Genomic DNA, 19,514 nt, shown 5'->3' on the forward strand with positions numbered 1-19,514 from the left:
TCTGGAGTCCTACCGCAGAATGGTACACTTTTTTTGTTTATTGATAGATTTGTTATATATTGTCTCATGTCTAGAATATTTACTACCACAATACTGTGAAGGATAGTGTATATTGGTAGGCGTAGATTTAATATAATATCATCTCAAGGATATTGACTACCGCAATATCGGAAAGTTCACTTTTAACATGGGTCGGTATAGATTTACTATTCTTAACCACATCTAAGTACATAGAACATATATGCATATGGTCAAGGTATATAGATGTGGATTAAACTTACCTATTACAATATTGTGGTCGTCGATATTCTGGCCATGATATTGACAGGGCGACATTTATACCACGATTTGGCGCTCAGCCAGGGAATGGGAGCCTGGGCATGTTCTTCACCCAGGCTGTAATGCAGCATGGGTAAAGAACATGGTAAAGTGTGCATGAATGTTTGGCTGGCACCAGATGGCCGGCCAAACATTCATGCACACTTGCAAAGTGTGATTACCACTCCCCCTGCTCCTGTGTTAGACCAGCCCGCCCGCCCTGCAGAGCTACCGCAGCAGGAGAAAATAAAATGATTATAGCCTTGAGTTATTATAATTTTATTTTTTCTTTATTGCGCTGCTGCACAGCAGTGGGGCGACGCTCCTTTGCCTTAGTGGAGGAGCCACCACTGAGTTTACTTCTGCAGACTCGTAGCTGAAGGATGTATTTTGGTGTTTTGTTCCAATCTACTACGTTTTGGGTCATTCTCATTTCCAGATGTCACTTCCACATGACAGAATTACCAAAGTCCCACTATCAAAGAGCTGTTGCTGTACTTTTTTTGCATGTTGCATTTGCCAAGCGCTTCCTTATGAGCAAATTAATTTTTCATGTAGTGATCTCAGTCAATGGAAAGCTCGCAGCCTCTTGATGAATAAGTATGCATAATTGAAAGGTGATCTGCTTCAGTACATTTGAGGACATATTTGGCTTTATTTTTTGGTTGTGTTTGGCTTATTTGGAAGCCCTTGAATTGTGTGCTTTTACTTTTTCATGATCACTTAATCCACCCATTATCTACAGTATGTATCTTGCAGGGTTCTACTATCGAGCCTAAGAATATAAGCATACTACAATATAGTGGACCTAATATCAAGGGGCAAAATATCAAATTCCTCAATACTCTGGATTTGGTATTTAGGGGGCACACTCTGTTGCAGGTATCTTATAAAGACCTTCCTGATCAGTGCAGATCAACATACCCTCTGCATACCCTGGTTTTTAGGTAGAAGCCTACCCGACAGTGCAGCTGTCTGGTTTTCTGACCACATCTTGGGGACATTCAGAAAGCTGAACTAGGAATGCATTCCATCCGTTGCTTACCATTGGCTTTGTGTTTTGTAACTCACAATTTCTGGCTTTCTATTTGCTTGTTTTATTTGCTTTAGGCTGTCCAGTGTGATTTAATCCACCCCATTGCCCAAACCTTGTTTACTGTATTATTCCACGAGCTCACTTTCTGTAAACAGGCCTTTCAAACTTGTTCTTATCATGTAACATTTGTTGTGCATTCAAAGACAGGGGTCAACTATTAAGCTCTTTCTTCCAAGGAAGCTTGGGGTTTATTTTTTTTTCTCTGAACTTCATAGTGCGAGAATTTATGTGACAATCCTGCTGAGTATCCATGTAAGAGGAGAGGATGTAGGACTTCTTTTTTCTAGGACACAGCGAAAAAAATGAATTGTGATGATGTTTTACAATATATCAGAATGAGTGCAAATGAAGCACATTTAAAAAAAATTCTGAAGTGTGGTGGAAACAAATATTTGAATAGGATCAAAACACATTAATACACTAGGTGATGACATTTGCACACATTATCGTGTGTGTGTGCAGTTAAACCATATGTCGGTGCAAATAATTTTTTTATTTTAATTGAAAATGTGTTGTCTGTAATGGCAGTGTGCTACTACACCATGCATACTCCACACTACGCCACTCCACTCCACTCTTTACCATGCTAGACCATTCTACGACACTCCACTCCACTATACAACATGCCACCCCACTGTATGTCCCCCACTCTAAGGCAATCTATGACATGCCACTCGACTGCACGCCACTCCAATCTATGCCACTCACTCCACAACACAACACGCCACTCCACTCTACGCCCCTCCACTCCATTTTGATGTTGCTGATCACGAACAAGGAAAAAGTCTCGCCGGGATGTCATTTTGCTTGCTCGCGGTCGCCAACTCGACGTGTTTACACTGTGCTACGTGCAATTCGTGTTGTGCGTAGTAGCGCAAACTACGCGAGCGTATCGTAGTGCTTTGCCCAGGGTTAATTCTTTGTAGCGTAGCAAGTGTACCATGAGCTCTAATGCAGGCAGGGAAATGGCCCCTTGGGCTCCCAGTTGGTAAATCAATCCAGCATAGAGTGGGCTCCTTAGTAGCCTTTGCCCTAGTGCCACTGTACCTGCTGCATCATCGATAGCTACGGAACTGGGCATTGTCCTTGCTACCCCCTAGTCAAATGAATCATGAAAGAAGGGTCAACAGAAAGAATCCACTTGCCAGAACCTTCTTTACTATCTGCACTTTCTACTCCTTGCTCTTCCTTTATACACTTAGCATCAAACAGGAGCATTGTCGGAGAAAAATGTGGGAATGAGGTCAACCCTGTAATGCCATCTGGTGTCAAAGGGAGTATGCCATTACTTCTGCTACCCCTGGCATTTTTTGTAATTAAGGTGTGTAGGATTGAAATGATAACTTTAATTTTCAGATTACACAAAGGCTTATCTGAAGGTAGTGTGCTTTGGCCAAAAAAACACAATACCTCATGTTTTCCAGACGTGAGCCCTGGATTCTCCTCCATGGCTCGGCCCCCAAACTGCCTCAACCTGATTACACACAAACTGCAGAAATTAGCAGAAGAGAAGGACTGGGAAACATAGCTTTGTAAGGGGGTAGACACTGCTACAACAGAAGAGGGGGAGTGAAAAAAGAGAGGAGAGGAAATGAAAGCGTGGGGCCACAAATACAGGGTGGGTGAAATAAAGCATAAGTAAAGTAAGGCGGGAAAAGAGGAAGGTGGAGAACGATAAAAAAAAGAAATGGATAGGAAAGGATGTTGGATAGTAAATGTGGTTAAGGGTGCAACAACTGCCTACATTTTGTGGAAGGAGAGGGGAAGCATATGGGTAAAAAGGACAGCATGGAAGAGAAGAAAACAGACTATAGAAGAAGGAGAAAGAGTGAAATAGAGAGAGGAAAGGGGAAAACAAAGAAGAATAGATGGGGAAAAAAGGTGAATGTTTTGACTGGCAAAGTGAAGGGAAAAAATTGGGTGAAGGAAAGTGGGCAAAGGAGAGAAGAGGTGGTCACAGGAGGAGATAACTGGTGAAAGAAAAACAGGAAGTGGGGAGAAGCAGAGAGTGATGAAATAGAAGAGGAAGTTGTGAAAAAGGGGGAGAAGTGGGAAAGGAAGAAGAAGCTGGGTTAAAAGAAGAAAAGGTGGACTGGCATGAAGATGAGGGATAGAAGAAGGTAGATGAGGGGGAGAAGATGTGCAGGGAGAATAAGACTGTCTAAATATTGGAAGAAGAAAAATGGAGAGGGGGAGAGTTGGAATGCTTAACATGGGTAAGGGTGCAGTGAAGCAAGGAGTGTTTGAAGGAAAAAGAGACATAAAAAAAGAGGTGAGGAGAAGAAAGATACTGAGGGTGGAGTAGGTGTGAATGATGGGCCAAGGAAAGAAAGGGGTGTAGGAAGGAGAGAGAACTAGACAAGAGATGAGAGAGCAGATGGAAGCCAATGTGGAGAATAGATTGCGGAAGAGAAGAGACTGTAGAGATAGAGAGAAAAGAAAGCATGTGGGAGTTCATTACAGGGACTTTGTGAAAACTGTGCAATATGTTGGTAATGTGCCATTTTGGAAAATAAACAATGTGAGTCTGAGTCACAAGGTAACTTACACTTTTGAGTATGTTTAGACTTTGGAGTAAATGTACTACTTTCATATTTTACAAACTCTGAGTGTAAACTTAATACAAAAGTACAAAAGTGTAAGTTACATGTCTCGACCCCCAGAGGAAATCAATTGGCTTACTCTTGTGTGGGGGACTTCCCTCCCTAAACCCCTCCCTGACCTTCTCTAAACCTTTTCTAATCCTCCCTAATACCATCCTCTTTAGGAGTAAATGTGCCCCTTTTCCCGCCCACTTCATTATGTTCCTCCTGTGTTTACTAATAAAACCTATACTTTCATGTGCGGAGACGCTGCAGTCAGGCAGGGAACTCCACACACATAAGTGCTGGTAAAACGTTCTTTTTATCACTGATGGGGTAATACTGGCACTCTCCCAGGAGCAAATTAACCGCATGCGCGCTAGCGGTTTTCCCGCTGCGCGCTGCGTTTTTTAAAAAGACGCATTACATGATGAGCTCAGCTCGTCATCAGCGTGCGAGCGGCGTAACTCATGACGAGCTGAGCTCGTAATGAGCGCCGAAGTGGTTAATGAAAATCACCAGACATAGCAGGTTTGCTCAGAAACAGAGTGAAATGCATTTATTGGTACCAAAAGCATGCATCGTTGCTAATTAGCAAGGAAGAAGTCCGATCTGCCACCTTAGGGGCTCTCAGACTGCTTCTTCCCAGAGTGACACGTTTCTAGGTGTTATATACAGTATAAAGTGCCATATCAGCGGAACTAGAATAAGGCACCAAGCCAAATATAGCTAACATGGATGTGCAATGTCTGCAACATGCAAATTATAAACAGCCAGATATGGGCAGACCAGAAAGGCTGGCTAGGCACTGTGTAAGCAACTTGCACAACCAGAATAAAAAATATCATGTAGTTAGGACTAGCAAGGTGACTTCTAAGGGGGTACAGAATAGCTTGTTGAAGCTTGTCCAGTTAAGGTCAGATAGGAAGCCCTTTTGAGCTCCAGGCCTCATGTTAATGTGATCTATCTAAGCATGATATCTTTTGAAGTGCATACACATGAATTTATATGGATACTAGTAGCCCGTCCCGACGTTGTCCGAGTATGAAATAAAATGTGTGTATTCAGATACGGTCATTCGTGTCTTCACCCGCTTGAGCACCAGCTGCAGCCCTGGTTGATGTTAGCAGGCGTGTGTACCCCCGCTTGAGGCCCAGCTGCAGCCCTGGTTCATGTTAGCAGGCGCATGTAATTAGTGTAGTGATCCGCCGCCTGAGCCCGGCTACAGCCCTGGCTGATGTTAGCAGGCGCGTGTAATTTGGTTTAATGTGATAGTTCAGTAACAGCGCGCATGAGAGGCTGCAGTAATTGTCCCCGCAGACACGCTCAGTCGCGTGTGCCCCCGCTTGTGGCCGAGCGGCGACTGTCTAACAATTAGAATTGTGTGAGTCTTGAATGATTGTTTCCCGCTGTTCTTATTTTTTTAAGACCCACACCCACGCTCTTCGGCCCGAGTGCTTTTTAGACGCACCCAGGTCAAGCCACACACTGCGTTCGCCCTTTCAGACGCGCCTAGGCCAAGGCACACACTGCATTCAGCACCCCCAGTATGTGTCAGACAACGGACAGTCCCCCAAGGGAGTCTTGCGAATGGTTACTTACCACGCTTCGTTGTGAACGCCTTTGTGACGCCCCCAGCACATGGCCACAGCAGACGATCTGATTAATGTACGACCCAGGTGGCATGAAGTGCGGAACGTAGCACACGCCCCCAGAGTTTCTCACGCCCCCAGCGTGCCCCTTGATGCGGCGCAATTGTGTAATTGGCGCTTCACATGGCATGAAGGGCGGACACACGCCCACAGCGTTTGTCACGGCCGCAGCGTGTCACGCCCCTAGCGTGCCCCTTGATGCGGCACAATTACGACTCACATGGCATGAAGGGCGGAACGTACCACACGCCCCCAGCGTTTGTCACGCCCCCAGCACACGCCCACAGCAGAACGCAGACACGCCCACAAGGGACTACTTTGCTGGCACGATTCTTTTACCTTTTAAATGTATATGGTGGCCGTCTGCATAGCCCATGTCCTTCTGCTGCAACTGCCCTTTCCAACGCTGTATTGGGTGTTGTGATTGGTGCTGTGGTTACTGAGATTACCCGCCTCAAAGGTTTGGGCTCTCTCTTTATAATATTAGTATGGATTCATATATATTTTGTAACAATCACACTTTTGGTAGTACTATAAAACATGCTACAAAGTGCTGTATGTTTACTGGGCCATTGCTGTACTTCAGCAAGTTGGGTTACAAGGGCACTGTGTTTTCTGCTCATATTGAACTACCCAGATCCTGAGGAGTGCATGACTACCATATTTGTTTTCAATTTAATATTATATCATTTGCATAGCTATGACATGCTTTCTTAATTTCTGTGCCTTTTAGTATGCTTTGTAGCTTTCTACCAGGGTGTTATGGTGTTATGTACGATTGTTTGTTTGTGTATGGTTAGTAGAGATGGTTAAGTGTCTACTTTAGTAATGGTTTGTATTAATTAATTTTAAAGGAAAATCTGTTTGATCCTGTTAATCATCTTTTTAGTATGCAAAGTGTATGGGTGGGTGTGCTAAAAGACTCCATTAGAGGGAGGTGTGTGAAACTGTGTACGTTTTTGTGAATTTTTAAAGAAATGTCATGGAATTATATGAAATTACACATGCAGTACTACATGTAAATTGACGATATTGCTGGTGACTTTGCTGTGTGAAAAAAACACGAGATACTGGCAGGCGACCGGCTTGAGAAGAAAATGTCTCTTGGTGAGCCGTCTTCTTCACAAATCAGTCTCTTCCCCTCGGCCTTTTTTCCCTCTACAAAGCTCACATAACTTTCACCCCGTCTGACCCCAAACAATCCTTCAGCCGTTGTTACCCCTCTGTATCCAGGCTAGTGCGGATCAAAAGCGATTTCTGTTTGCTGCGCACAGACTGCTCCTGGTCACACCCTCACTCCTCCGTGCAAAAGGGATGCTCGACTGACTAATCTCCCTCTCCGCTTCTCCTTCAGAGGGACCCCTGACCCCGCACAGAGACGGTTCGTGCTGCCCACCCGGCCTGCGGAGGGATGCTGAGACACCGAACACCTGGTAAGCGCGAGCTGGTCTGTGGGCGGGGGAGCTTGCACTGCTGCACGTGCCTGTGTGGGTGCTGCCCACGCTGGGCTGTGTGAGGGAATATTGAATGCTGTGCTGAGCCTACTCTCCGGGTGAGTGTGCAGCTTGATGCCCTGGCATCTTAGTCGAATCCGTGAGTCTGCACGGTTGCACATGCGCGAGTATGTGCGATGGATGTGGGGTGTATGCATATCTTCTTTATGCGTGTGGCGTATGAGCGGATTGTCGCGTGTGTGGTGTTTTATGTCGTGTGCACCTGTGAGTTTAGTGCGTACCCTGTGTCTGTGCCGTGTGTGTGCATGGTCGGAGGTGTATTGTGGATGTATTTTTGTGCGTGCGTGAGACTGGTTGGGTATGGGTGGCTCGCTCCCGTGTGTACGGCACGTATGGTGTGTGTGTGTAGTTGAGTGTGTAAGTTGTTCATATATTTGTCGTATTGGGGATATGTTTATTGGTGTATTGTCTAAGTCCTTTCCATCTTTTTTAGCGGTGAGCTGGGTGTGCACTGGGTCCGTATCGCGTGTGCGCGCACGTGGCTTGGGGGGCATTGTGTGAGGTTTGTTTGTGCTTGTGTGAGGTGGAAGGTAAGGATTGATCAATAGTTAGACACAAAAGTGGATGTAGCGAGAGGCAGGGTTGCTACCAGAGGCAGCAGGCGGCGAGGGGTCCTAAGATTCGCCTTGTACCTGCTAAGCTGCTTAAAGCCCCTCTAAGCCTCGTCTGATGGAGGTCTCATTAGATTGAATGAGGCGGTGGAAGGGGGCACGCGGAAAGCGTAGAATGTAGGTTACTGGAGGCTGGACTGCAGGGAAATGGCAGCTATCATGAAAACCCAGAGCCCCGTCCCCGAAAAAGCCAGTATGGGTAGGGATTCGCCTGACATGTGGCCGACTCTTTCATATCCCCACTGGCTTTTCAAGGGCAACATAGTGTCAGGAAATCTCCACATGTCCTTACAGGCCTCAGGCCTGTGCACCAAAAGAGAGAGGGTTCAGGGGCCTTATGACCGAAAGTGCCCCAGGGGCGCAACCGGCATGTGGGTCCGCTTTGTTGGCCCCAAGTCACTTTGGTATTACAGTAGGGTCCGCTGATACTTGTGCAGTCTCTTGTAGCAGCCCCTTGGTGCACTTGTCTGAACTGGGGTGGCAGAGTGGGCTAAAGAACGGTGATGGATCAAACCCAGATCTTTTGACTGGGTGTGAGTGTTTGATTGTTTCAGATGCTCCGTCCATCACCACCCCCTTTTGTACCCCTTGGTGCACTTGTAGCACCAGCACTGTCTCAAGTGGGCGTACCCTCATCTGCATGGGGGCATGGCTTGTATTGTGCATGTGGGCACAAAGAAGCTGTCAGGAGGCACACTGAAAGTGTGCCATAAAAAGTGGTGCATTGACAGTGCATCTCTGTTGCCATATTATGATAAGGGTGCCCTTCGCAAACAGGAAAGCTGCACCCTATTATGTTGAACGTGCTGCCCTCAGGACAGCAGCGACCTCGCGCTTCCATGGGGCAGCACATTCAAGTGAAATGCAGAGCAGCTGCTTTAAAACCGCTCATGTTTCACTGTACCGGTGGCACTCGCCTGCTTGGATTAGAAGTCCCTTTGCAGGTGGGTGCAGTGAGTGGCTGCACCTGTCTGCAAGGGGATGTCTGGGGGGGGTCCATAGGATCCTGTTTCATCCCTTGAGAGGGCTGCCCTCAGGGGGCTCAGTAACAGGCGCCACCTGACAGCTTTGCCTTTGCGCCTGCATCCATAATACAGCATGGGTGCAGAGGCAAAGCAAATCCCTCTTTTGCATAGTGCCATGCCTGCATGCAAATGAGGGTATGACCTTTTGAGATAGTGCTGGCTCAGTATTACAAAAGGGGCTGTACAAGTGTCTGCAGCCCTTGGGTAAAATCAAAGTGCCCGGGGTTGCACAAAGCGGGTACATATGCCTGTTGCATCACCGGAGCCCTTCCTGCGGTACCGCCCCTGATGGCTGCTATCTGGTACTATGGACCCCCCAGACATCCCCTTGCAGGCCGGTGCAGTAACTCACTGAACTGCATGCAAAAGGTATCTCTAATCCCTCTTTAATGTGCCTGCAGGTTGCTGCCCGCACAGTGAAACAAGGAGAAGTTTTGAAGCAGCTGCTCCGTGTTTCACTGGAATGATCTGCAGTAAAATAAAAAAGTGACAGATGTCTGTGCTTTTTCCGGTGCCGTCATTGATGCCTGCTTTGAGCCTTGAGTTGATCTTGTCACTTCCAGACAATTCCGCATCTATGTTCAAGTCCTTCCTAGACCAATCCCTACCCATTGCCCACTCGCCTCCCGGAATAATTCACCATCCCTGTGACGATGCCCTTTATTGACATCATATCCTACAACACCATTTAGGGGCTACCTTCAGAGGAGGCCATATTGGGGGATTACAAGACAGGTGAGCGAGCCAGTAAATTAACAGGGGGAGCCAAGCCAGAGCCGAGCCAAAGGTCTGGTGTGCCTCTGAGTGCCCATGCAAGAGCCAAGCCAAGAAAATGTGTGGCATTTAAATCTTGCAACAAACATCATTAAAAAAAAATATAAAGCCTCTTCAAAGTCTGAAAAAGTGTATTGCTTCAAACATGCATAAGATTTTCACTTCAGTACATCAAATGACATAATTGCATTGAGATGTATCTCAATGCAAGTGAGCATGACCTTATTTTGAAGTTAGAAGCATCATATGGACCTCACCACCCTGATGAAAATGTCTTAATGAATTAAGAGTCAAGTCAGTTGTCAAGAGTGACTTATATGTGGGCTAGATTCTTATTATACATGGAGCAAGGCTATAGTCTAATAAGTCAAACACAAGAGAGAGATTTCCGTAGGATCACACAGTTTTGGTCATGTCAGGAAGCTGGCATGGATCCTAGGCTTTGTGGTTTCACATTGGGCAGTATGCAGATATCTCCTTTATCTCCTGTTTTTCACAAAATATTAATGCTTTGCCTTTAATTCTTGGTGCACAAGGTTAGAGTATGGATGGCAGGCAGTAAAAACATGAAAACTTGTCTCAGTTTGAGTGCGAGGGTCCAAGAAGACCTTGAGCGGAGACAGACACAGGTAACTGACTCATGCACAGCTCAAGCCTTCAGTGGCCGCCCACCTCTAGATCACACACTATGCCCCATCTATAATAATTTTATGGAATCCCCTCCGAAAAAGTAATACATTTTTGTTAGTCACATTGTCACCAGGAGCCTCAGGGGACATTGATCAAAGTACGACTGTGTTACTTTTAGAAACAAACGTTGTTGGGTGTTCAAGCCAAATTGACTCCACAGAACTCACCTTCTGTGCTCAGGACCTAAACCTGTCTCTTCTACATATTCGTATGTGCCCTAAACACTTTATGTTCATGCTCATTGTGATATTTTTAATTTTATTATAACTATTGTTTTGCAGTTGTGTATGCAGAGTCGGACTTTACTAAAATAGCACCTCAGGCAAAAACATCTTTGGAGCCCTTCCTGATCCTTGTACCCTCCGCTCTCCTCTATCTCCCACGCGTTTAAAGTATTCTAAGCGCTTTATATACCAGGGGTTAATTTGACACATGTAAGTAGTGCTGCTGTACAACCCCTTTTCCATATGAATGAGCGAAACCTGGTGTCGAGCACGACACTATATTACCCGTTCTGTCTGCATGAGCAAGATAATCACATGAGGAAGATAAACCTCTTACCTTGCTGTTTAACTGGATGTCGGTGGGGTGGAGATGAGGGGGCTAAGAGGCAGTGCCGCTGGTTGGTGAGAGTTAGGAAAAGTCTGCCATTGAAAAAAAGGGGCGTCCTAAAAACAAAATGTCTCCACAAAAACAGCTTCATGTAATTACACCAACTTTGGAAGGAAGCTAGATCTTGGTCCTGAAAGCCTTCTTTTTGTGATTTGGTGCAAATCCCTTTAATAGATGTTGATAAATTAAGGTTGAAATAATTTTATATCTGGACGGTTGGGTTCACGGGACTCTAGTGAGAGCTTCACAAATACAACTTAAAAAATAGAGTGTTCTGATCAGCCATGGGGAATTTTTTTTCTATGGGCCACCTGGCTCCTGCTGTAGGGAGGTTCTCACAGGAGTGAACACTCTGATTGGCTTGCAGTGACAGGAACAAAAATAGTTGCGGCGGCAATTGCAGAACTTCGGGGACTTAATACTCTGTCCTGAAAATGTATAAGAAAAATATTTACAGGGGCAGGGTAGGGATCTATAAACTATAGCTACAAAGAGAAGAAATTCTCCAGAGCCAGAAGGGCAGAGAGAGGTTCCTGGTGGGGATATGTCCTCCCGAAATAAACTCAATGTCACTTGTAAGTACCCCACATAAATTAAACAAAACAAAACGGGTGGGAAAACAGAAAGAAAGAAGAAGCCTGCCAGGTATCAACCACGTAGGCGTGGGGAAGGAAGCAAATCCTTTTTGCTATTTAACCCTCACACACTCTAGTACTGTCATGCATCATCATCGGGTTCACCCTGACTCCTAAAGGTCAGGGTGGGCTTGACCGTATTTCAGGGAGTGCTTAGAAGAATATGGCCAGGGGGTTAAAGATTAAAACTCCTCCTGCAGATCAATGTCACTTGTAAGTACCCAACATAAATTAAACAGAACAGGTGGGAAAATAGAAAGAAAGAAGAAGCCTGCCGGGTATCAATCACTTAGTTGTGGGAAAGGAAGCACATCCTTTATGTTATATAACCCTCACACACTCTAGTAGTGTCATGCATCATCATCAGGTTCACCCTGACTCCTAAAGGTTAGGGTGGGCTTGACGGTATTTCAGTGAGTGCTTCGAAGAATATGGCCAGGGGGTTAAAGATTAAAACTTCTCAGATCCAGGTATCCCTTTATTAGTGGAACTGCCGGGGATATTAAAATGTAATAAGTAGATGTGGGTTGTTAGGGGGTAATGGTCCTATGACCGTAGTGCCAACATGTTTCAGTCCATAAAAATAGTGGCCCATTCGGGTTCTGGACTTTCTTCAAGGCAAAAAGTGTTGTCCTCCCTGGTTGCAGTTTCACAGGAATTGTCCTATATTTTTGTTTGCAAGGGGCAGATGGCTGCTCCTATGCCGAAAAACAGGGAACAGATACCTTATCTTTTCTCCTGTTGAATTAGTTTTTTACTCCATCTGTAAGAAAAAAATTAGAGGAAATCGATATTTACATTTCAAATTGCCCATCCGTGACATGCTCTGAACACCCATACTTTTCATTCAGGAGGGGTATGTGGGAGCTGTCATTTCCCATATCTATAGGCTATATAACCGTGACTCATTACATTTTCTTGAGTATAACATTTATCATGTGAAGTGGCCATGTTACTCGCATACTGCCACTAATCCTAAGTAGGTAGTAGTGTGATTACTCATACACCCATACTGCCTCACATATGAATCTTACGTCTTAGTTCATGTTGTAATACTCTCTTACCCCAATCTGGAGGAATTCGATCTTCACAAGAGATCGCAGCACTGCGGGGGGGGGTAGCCCTGTAGTCAGACTCTGAAAAACGGGTCAGATGAACGGGAAGATGAAAAGGAAAAAGGGGGACAGAAGCAAAAAAACACTTGTGATTTTAGATGCGGAGTCATTTTGGCTGAGCGCAGACTTACCTACTTTTGAGCTAGAGTGCAAGGCTCTCTTCTGGTTGTTTTATGTTTGTGTTTTGTGTGCTGAAAAATGTTAAAATAAAGACTCAGAGACATTTTCGTTTTAAATAAATAATACAACAAATCAGAGTCTTTCTCTCAACATTTTATAGCCCAAAAAATGCAATCATAAAAACTATATTAAACGAAAGACTTTTTATTTATTAAAACCTTATTAAACATTTTTTAGGCTAATAACTATTATTAAATACTGCATTGTGTGAATTAATGAAATATACATTTGACCTGATGGAGACTTCAAGCCACACATTCCTGACCTTAGAATTTTACCCAGGTGTCAGACTGGATTCATTTTTTTTTGTGAGCATTACCCCTGTAGGTGGCATCATTTGGCTCTGTGTGGTGTTGCAGTGCGTATATAGGCACCCCCAGAGAGCGCTGCTGGCAGTTCTTTTTATTCCCGTGCCAGTCAGCCCAGATCCAGAGAAAAGCTACCCACTGTCTTTTCTGAAGGACCCTTTTTTCAACTTATTGTTGAGAATTTATGTGAGACTTGTCTCATGGGGTGTGTCAGGTATATCCACTAGGAAAGCTGGTTTCAAGCCATGTGGCATCTGTCACTGACAAATGTTGGTGACAGACCCACATTTGGTATGTCTTTGGTGCCTGGAGCATGACTGTGACACCTGTGCCGATTGCCTGACCATGCACCTCAAGGCCTTGATGGAGGGGTTCCTCAATCTGCTCGCCATGTGACTCCTCAACAGTCTCGATCTTGGTTGAGAGGAATGTCCTGAAATCAGTCACAGAGCCACTCCCGGTGCTCGTCATCACAGTTAAAGTCATCAGGGAAATCGGGTAAGTCCCATAAGAGAAAGACGAGTAAGAAATCGAAGAGGTCTTTGCCTTTGTCCCATCCATAGAAGTTTTCTGAACGAGACGAGGTAGCGTCACAATTCTCGGACTGGCTCCACAGTAGAGTCTCTGCCCGGGCCATCACTGCTCCTCCCAGAATTTGCTGGATCCTCCCAGAATTTGATGGAGTGTTCTCCACCCAGCTACGTGAATTCTAGGAGGCTATGCTCCTCATATTTGGGTACTCCATCCCTGCCGGAGCGCCCCTGATCCCTGTGTGCTCAGAAGGGGCCCTACTGAACTTTCACTGCTGAGTTCACCCTCTGCACCAGTAGGACCCTTTGGATCCTTTGATGGACCTGGAGCAGCACCTGTCGTACCACTTTGACCTTCCTCGGTGCCCACTCCAATGCTAATGCCCCAGGTGCCCCCCATTGTCATCCCGACTCTGAAAAAGAGCCAGAGCGCCATTGTCTGACAACGATCCTGGTGCTGACTGGGGGCAGATCCCCCAGATCAGAGCAATTGACTTATTCCTATGTCACAGGTCTTGGTGAAGACTGGAAGGGGCCACTGGACCCTTATAAATACCAACAATTATATGCAACTGAGGACAACACCTGTATTAGGATCTGGCAGAGGCCAGCAGTCTGGACGCCTCCCCAGATCTCTACCCTTACCGTGGCTATGGAGGAGGATGCCTGATTTGCAGTGCTGGTGAAAAGGGCGGCTGAGGTCCTGGACCTTCAACTGCCCTTTTGTGGCTGTCAAGATTAACTTCTTGATGGAGATACTTCAACCACAAGTCACCCATTCTAAAGCGTTTCTCCCAATTAACCAAGCCCTCACATACGTCCTTCTTGGGGCCTCTTTCAAGTCATGCTTACATGCTCTCCCTCACAGGATAATCCGCCACCATCGTCTCACCTCAGAGTACACCAGTTTCTTACTCAGCACCCCAACCCGGAGAGCTTGGTGGTCCAAGCCTCCACTGCCAGAGTAAATCCTGCTGCATTCCCTGTCACTCCACCAGACAGGGAATCCAAGAGGCTGGATACCTTTTGGAAGAGGATGTCTGGCACTGTGGTCAGTGAACACCATATGCCTTTTGGGCCAATACTCTCATACAATCCGGTACTCGATTGCACAGATGCTGCCTATGGTCACAGAGAAGGCCTGAGATATACTCTCTCAAGCCATTGCCAATGGGAGGGATGCAGTTAAGTTTTCCATTCGGTGTGGGCTGGACGTGACCGACTCGCTGGGCAGAGTGATTCCAGCCCCATGCCTGGCTGAGAACCATTGGCTTTTTGGGGGATGTGTTGGCTCGCTCATGGACATGCCCTCTGATTATGCCCGTCTCTTGGAGCCAAATCCCATGAGGTCGGCATTTAATATCTATATGTGCTTGTCCATAGGGCTACCAACATTGCCCTACGGTTACGATTTACACTGTACAAAGAACGGCAATGTAAATTGATATCTCTTAGTCCTCATGCCAGAAAAAACAGTGCTTTAACAGCTTTATTTACTTTAGACAATCACCATAGTAATATCGGTAACATCGAACTAAAATATGCCCATAACTACTTATCCCAAGTTTCCTCCAATACTTAGTAGTTCACGTAGCGTGAACAACTCCATCGTCATCACGACGCACCGCCAGGGTGTGGTTAGGCTCCTCGTCCACCCGGCATGGCTTTTTGACAAGTGGATATATACAGGGCTCTGACACTTCACTGTGCGAGAGCCCGGAGACGCAGTCCAAATAGGCGTAACAGCGGGGAAGGACCCTTGATGTTGAAAGTACATGGCATAATCGATCATGGAATCACTACTATGAAGGTACGTCTGCTCTAGAGCGCCTCAAGGACAGTTGGGCTACAATCAGATTCCTTGGCCTTTCCATAGCCCCTCGCCAACCCCAATATGCCTTGCACTCCTTTTGTGGGCACGGAAGGGGCTTCCAGCCACATCTCTACCCACCCAGCCACCACGGCCAGCAGGCAGCATGAAAACCTTCTACGAATTGGCCAAAAAGCAACCCCCTGAGGGCTTGCATTCTCATTCCACCAGAGCCAAGGCTGCGACCACTGCGTTAGCGTGCAAAGATCTGGTCCTGGACATCTGCCTGGCTGCAATGTGGGCATCTCTGCACATGTTTACAAAGCACTACTGCCTGGACAGTCAGGATGGACACTTTGCACATTCTGTCCTGCAGGACATCTTAGTGTGACTTTGTTTCACAGCCCACCTCCGGGAAGGTATTGCTTGGGTATCTATTCTAAGGCAAGTAATCTGCAGCTAGAAGTCTCTATCAGAAGAACATGTTACTTACCTTTGGTAATACCTTATCTGCGACACATTCCTTATTGACCCACCCACCCTTCTCACTCAGCGAACAGATTTTAGATTCAGTGTTGTTTCCCTTTAAGTGCCCTAGCTTCACACACTAGTGGTCAGTGTTCTTCGTGGCTCCTTTCTTCTGCCGTGGAAAGTGGCAAAAATCAACTAACTTCAGCATGCTGGGGTAGCGCCTATATAGGCACCATGCACATCTCCTTCTACACAGACGACGCCGTGTGGAGCCAAAGAAACGCCACCTACCAGAGCGCAAGGGTACTGCTCATGAAAGATTTTTGGATCCCGTTTGATGCCTGGGGAAAACTCTTATGTAAGGGATCTGCTGCTAGATAAAGTCTCTAACAAATAAGGTGTTACCGAACTAGGTAACTCGTCAATTAAACATATTGGTGATTCTTGGACAATGATGGTAGATCTGCTTTTTATATATTGATATGCCCACCCCTTAATAAAGTAAATAGGCCTACTTTTCATATTTTGGTGTTGTGACTCTTTGACAAAATCAGTAAGCCTGAACATGGCCAGAACTTGGGAGACCAACCATCCGCTACGCACGCCAGAAGGCCACGCACAGCATGAGGTTACTTGCCTGCCCCTTCGATCAAATTGTGCATGTTGTGGGACTGGTATTACATATGGTAATAAAATATTAGTTCACGTCAGAACAAAATCCTAGGAATTCACTAAAAAAACAACTGTTAAAGTGACCTTTGAATTTCAGTGGTTTTGTTAGTTTAAAATGGTATGTTTGAACATATATATAATTCACTGGAAAAAACAAAGGTTAGAGGAACGTTATAGTTAGTCTAACATTTCACTTGTACAAAACCAGAGAGATTCAGCAGTTATAGTTAGCGGAGCTAACTATAACTCGTGCCCCGCAATGCACTGGTGATGACATCACATATTACATCACTCATGACATGGTCAGTGACATCAATGATGACATCTCAAATAACATCACTAATGATATCACTGATGACATCATACACATAATCTCTGATGCACCTACTCACACCCAAATATACCCTTTCTTACACCCACTCCAAATTTCAGACTGCCATTCTCGAAACCATGAACACACCAATACCAGTACATACATACCCACTCACTGATTCATAGGTCTACACACACACATCCACTCACTCCCCCACACAGGCACTCATACACCCAGTCACTCACCAATACAGCCATTGATATATGCACTGATACACCTATAGTGACGCACACACTCCGCCACTCACCCATAGAGTTACCCATACACCTAATCAGTCACCCAAAGAGTCAATCGCACTAGCATTTACTCACCTATACAGTTATACCCACACCACTTGACTTATTCATACAGATACTAACACAAACTAAGGGCCAGATGTACGGGTTTGCGACCTGTTTACACATGTAAAAACTTACAGGGCCATGTACAAACCCTGTTTAGCGAGTCGCAATTTACCGCCCTCTTAAAGAGGGTGGTAATGCATTTGCAAATGCAGGGGAAAATATTTTTTATGGGGCGGGCAGTGTTCTGAGGGACCACTACCTGCACTTGAACAATGAAACGAAAACATTTCATTAAAAAAAAAAATGCAGCCTATTTTCCTTTAAGGGAAACGGGTTGCATTTTACAAAAAACTGCTTTATTTAAAAGGAGTCCCAGACATGGAGGTCTGCTGAACCCAGCCAGCCACCATACCTGGGAGGGCCTGCCATTCTCAATGGGGTCGCAAATTGCGAGTGCCTTATGAATATTGATGAGGCATGCAGTTTGCAACCCCATTGAGAATCCCTAACAGTGTCTCTGACACTGTTGTACAAGTCATATTGCGGGTCAAAAATTGTGACTCGTAATTGAGCGTAATTTGCGACTCGCAAAATGACATGGTCGTACATCTGGCCCTTACTCTCTTATACAATCACTGACACAAGCACACACTTATCCATACAGCCGCTCGCACAATCACTCACTCACACATACAGTCATTTATATACTCCAACACTCACATATACTGCCTTTTTCATAAGCAGTTACTCGCTCATATACCACTGAGACACACAGTCACCGACACTGCCTTATGCACACTCACTCACCCATACAGCCCCTCACAGATGCACTGATGAACCCATACACCCAGTGAATTACCCACTCACACATCCATGCAGGGAGGCACATACCCCCCTCACCCACCCACACAGTCAGGCACCCATACAGGTATTCAGACAACCAATCAACAACCAATATAGACACTCATGCAGCTACTCACCAACCCATGCAGCAACTAACACACCAACTGACAGACTGACACAGATTATTCACTCACCCATACATTCACTGAGGCATGAATAATCACTCACTTATATAGTCAGTCACACACCCACTGAATCACCCATACAGACACTCATACACCCACTCATTCTTCAATACACCTTGGTGTGTGTGTATATATATATATATATTTATATATATATATATATATATATATATATATATATGTATATATATATATATATATATATATATATATATATATATATGTAAAACATTCTTACACTTTTTAGAAACACTCACAGTCACTGGATGATGTCATCAGTGATGTCATTTGAGATGGCATCAGTCATGTCACTGACCGTGTCATGTGTGATGTAATATGTGACTATGTGACGTCATCAGCAGTGCATTGCAGGGGTGCGAGTTATAGTTTGCTCAGCTAACTACTATGGCTGAATTTCCCTGGTTTTGTATGAGTGAAATGGCAGACTAACTATAATGTCCCTCTAACCTTTGTTTTTTTTGTGGATTTCTAAGGTTTTTAAAATGCTAATTCCTAACTATAACATCCCTGAAACCTCTGGTTTGGTTTCAGTGAATTTCTAATGTTTTTTTAAATACTAATTTCTCAGTGCATCGTCCCTGAAACCTGTGTTTTTTTCTGTGAATTTCTATATTTTTTTAACTAGCAGTCACGTTTGCAGAGTGGATGAGGAAGGGGGCTGGGGCTCCAACCAGCGCTCAGGAATTCCAATGTCTACGACTTGCAGGAGGTACCAGGAGGGCTTCTTGACCCGCAAGGTCCCTCAGGGGTAAAGTGGACTTCATCCTTCAACCAGTAGTGCGCCTGGAGGCGCGTTTGCACAGTGGTGGAGAAAGGGGGCGTGGCCTCCGAAAACCTCTTAGCAATCCCACTGTGTGGGACTTACTGGATGGGTAGCTGTCCCCCAAGGACGACCTTGGGGGCCATCTACCCTGCCTATTACCTCAAGTAAGTCCCACACAACAGGATTGCTGAGTTCTGATACCAGGTCACACCCCCTTTGTCCACCACTCTGCAAATGCACCTCCTGGTGCGCTCTTGGTTGGGGGATGAAGTCCCATATGCATCTGGGGATACTTATGGGCCAACTAGCTACCTGCTACCTCCAGTAAACATCACACAGTGGGATTGATGAGAGGTGGTCGCAGACCATGCCCCCTTTCTTCACCACTCTGCAAATGCACCTCCTGGCACGCTCTTGGTTGGGGGATGAAGTCCCCTTGCCTCTTGAGGT

The 19,514-nt window shown here is 45.5% G+C and overlaps 1 protein-coding gene across 1 annotated transcript in view; it reads left to right on the forward strand.

The window, feature by feature from the left end:
- Positions 1–19,514, forward strand: part of DMTN (dematin actin binding protein) — a 229,450-nt gene that overhangs the window by 50,395 nt on the left and 159,541 nt on the right. Inside the window, exon 2 of the mRNA XM_078666358.1 lies at positions 7,003–7,081. The gene's annotated coding sequence lies outside the window, so the exon portion shown is untranslated. The remainder of the gene's footprint in view (positions 1–7,002; positions 7,082–19,514) is intronic.

Source organism: Lissotriton helveticus, chromosome 11 (assembly GCF_964261635.1).
Source record: "Lissotriton helveticus chromosome 11, aLisHel1.1, whole genome shotgun sequence".
Taxonomy (NCBI): Eukaryota; Metazoa; Chordata; class Amphibia; order Caudata; family Salamandridae; genus Lissotriton; species Lissotriton helveticus.